Source organism: Apis dorsata, unplaced genomic scaffold (genome assembly GCF_000469605.1).
Source record: "Apis dorsata unplaced genomic scaffold, Apis dorsata 1.3 scaffold_1209, whole genome shotgun sequence".
In the NCBI taxonomy this organism is placed as follows: domain Eukaryota; kingdom Metazoa; phylum Arthropoda; class Insecta; order Hymenoptera; family Apidae; genus Apis; species Apis dorsata.
This window is the reverse complement of record NW_006264306.1, coordinates 2,680-5,873: the sequence shown is the minus strand read 5'-3', so window position 1 is coordinate 5,873 and position 3,194 is coordinate 2,680. Positions and strand designations below refer to the sequence as shown.

At 38.9% G+C, this 3,194-nt stretch overlaps 1 long non-coding RNA gene across 1 annotated transcript; it reads right to left on the bottom strand.

Moving 5' to 3' along the window:
- Positions 1-1,335: 1,335 nt before the first annotated feature.
- LOC102679349 lies at positions 1,336-2,579 on the bottom strand. The gene is made up of 2 exons (XR_422930.2): positions 1,913-2,579; positions 1,336-1,827 (listed from the first exon to the last, which is right to left on the bottom strand). It is a non-coding gene; the product is annotated as an uncharacterized LOC102679349 (long non-coding RNA).
- Between the last annotated feature and the right edge of the window lie 615 nt (positions 2,580-3,194).

Genomic DNA, 3,194 nt, shown 5'->3' with positions numbered 1-3,194 from the left:
ATTGAGCAAAAAGTCGATATTCTACCGATAAATAACATCCTTGACATCCTGTTCTACGACAGCTCAATTTATCAATCAAAGATCGGGTTTAAATATCCCGCCATTTTATCTCTCTACCTTCTACGATGGAATCAGGATATGAAACAGATAGGAAAATTTTCACCTGAGACCACTCACTTCGTTATGAGAGTCGATATCGGTGAGAGAGGAAAAAAAAGAAAAAATCGAGGGAAAAAAAATCGCACGTGCCTCGATCGGTCCGCCAGGTTTATCGCGTGAAATTACGCGTCGCACGTGCGCTCGAATGGCCAATAGTGAAAAGGTCGCGTTGAGCCGGCGATGACTAAGAAATGGGAAAAAAGTCTCGAGCGCGGATGATTTCGAAATGTTTTGCGGCCGAGTGATAAAAATCGTTGATATACTGGCCAGAAGACCTTTGAAAAACGAGAGATACCGTGTGTAACGTATGCCTGGATCGTGATATCGATTAAAATACCATTTCATTACCGATAATTGATTTAATTGATCTTCTTAATTTTTTTCAATCGTTTGATCGGTGAATCCTGTTGCTATTAGATTGCATATTGATTAAATTTCATGAATTTGTATTAAATTTAATGGGCGGTTTAATTTAGAATCAAAGATACGAGAAGATCAGTTGAAATATCGTTTGAGGAAAATATTCTTAATTAATGAATTCTGGATTAAAGTAATTTATAATTGCGCGAGAGAGAGTTGTTTTTGAATGATATTTCGACGATATTTTCATTTATATTTATATCTGATATATTTAAATTATAATATATTTGAACCTAACAATTTTAATTATGTCTATCAGTTAACGAACAATTCTATTTTAAATGAAATATTGACACGCCTCGTATTATTACAATGATCATTTGCATCACGTCGATCTCAAAAATAAATTAATTTGCCGAAAAAATATGTCCAACAATCCAATATTTCTCGACCATTAATACGTCTCGATAATTCTTTCGAAGATGTCATAAATTAAATTATTCTTGGCAAACGAAAAATCGCGCAAAACAAATGTTCCCCAGCACGCGATTGCAAATCATCAGATCGATTATCACGGTGCGTGCAACCGAACGACAAACAAGGGGTTTCGTGCCGGCCAATGGTAGACGGTATCGTACTATAATCTGTTCCACGTTGTCAATATTTAACAGAGGTCCGCAGATTTATCTGCGCAGGCTGCCACGCTCACTACACTTCACAATCGTACGAAACGACGCGATCGTTTCTTATTCATTCTTTTCTCCGTTTTTTTTTTTATTTTTCATCTTTCTCTTTTTTTCTTTTCTCTTTTATTTCTGAAACTATATTTTTCTCGCAATGGAGAACCGTGCTAAAAGGATACCAACGCAAATGGATAAGGACGAGCGTACCGGTTATCAGATGACGAGAGGACAAAAAATGCACGTGATGTAATGCAATTGGTAAGCAGATTGTATTGAACGTATATACGCGCATATAGATTGATACGGCGATAACGCGAACGTTGGTAGCGAGGAGAAGGCCATTAAAGAAACAAATAGCGAAGGGTGTGCTTGGAATGAAGGAAGAGGCGTGTAAAATGGGCCGGGACAGGTAAATCGTACAAAGAAAATAGATAACATACCGCGAGAGATGTTTTCGAGTAACCTTTCCATTTCTTTTTTTCTCTTTTTTGTATGATCAATCGTTGAATCGTAGCGCCAAATGTTATTGGAACCTTTCGTTGCTTAACAAAATTCCTCCGTCGACTCTTCTTTTCGTCTTGGAATCGTAAAAAATGTAGAAAGAAAGAAGGTAGAACAACTTAACCTGAAAAAGAGAAACATCGAATTAGCAAATCGACAATTGAAAACATTGAAATAATAAAAATTAGAATAAACCATAGAATTGTTACCTACAGGTGCAAAACGGTTTCTGAATGGGCCGAAGACACACATTTCTAATCTTCTGTCCAATAATTCTCACAAAAACAAAACAATTATCCTCTCTTAATAACCGTTCAACGTTGGATCCCCGAGGTGAAGTAAAATGGTGCACGCGCAAGCGCGGGACACGATAATTGCGCATGCGTAGTCGGTCATCGCGCGGGAACGTTTAATTGGACGCATAAACGAGCGCACAGAGCGTTCTCCCCAACGCATAACGTCCAGGACAATGATCGTTTTCCCCTGAGGACATTCTACGTTTAATGTTCGGCACGATCCATAGCCGTTCATGGATCGTAAGCGAGCCGCAATAATCGTCGCCATTCCGCGAACAGATTCGCCTTAATGACACTGTGATCTGCTGGCATGCGATAATTAAGCCAACGCGTTCATCTCTTCGCTTCTCCTTCCCGATACAATGAAATAATCGTTCTATCGTTCGGATAGGGATATAAACGTGAATCAATTATATGGTGAAAGGGAAGAATAATTTGTTCCTTGCTATTAAATAAAATTTAAAGTTTCAATATTATCTTTCTTTCATCATCAACGAAAATGATACATACCGATAATATGCGTGGAACGTTTTTACGTACGCGTTAAAAAGAAATTATCCATTTCTCCGATCATTCCCGTATCGCGACAATAATCAACGCTAATGACATCAATGCATCGATCACGATATTCAAAATAATAAAAATTCCCCCGAAAACCGATAAGCTTTCAATAAGTAGATTATAATCGGCGTATTTCGTATCGAGCACAACCGGGACAATCTAAATTTTTCCCCCGAAACGAAAATCGATAACATTCCAACATTAACCAACGAACCGTACCAGCTTCCGCGCCGTGGAAAACGCTGACGTCAATTTAATAACCACCGTCTAAAAACTCGATCTCGGGTGTCGTGCGCCAGATTTATGGCCACGATCGATAAATTAGCAGTTGCGGCAATTTCGATCGCCTGAATATCTATTTTCGTTACGGTCCTAAATCACCACGGTAGCGAGGTAGCGAGATACATTGAATAATTCGATATCATCGTCGATACGTGGGTGAAATTTATCTCGCGTTCGTTCGGCCGCCGCTTACGTATACCGTGCGTGTGTATAAGCACGAAAACTTGGAGCTATCACCGATAACACGGTAACGGTGAAGTAGGTGGAACGTAATTACGCAATATTTATATGGCATCGTTCTTGGATACTCGGTAGAAGCGGCACGAAGTAATTTCGTGTTTTACTATTAATT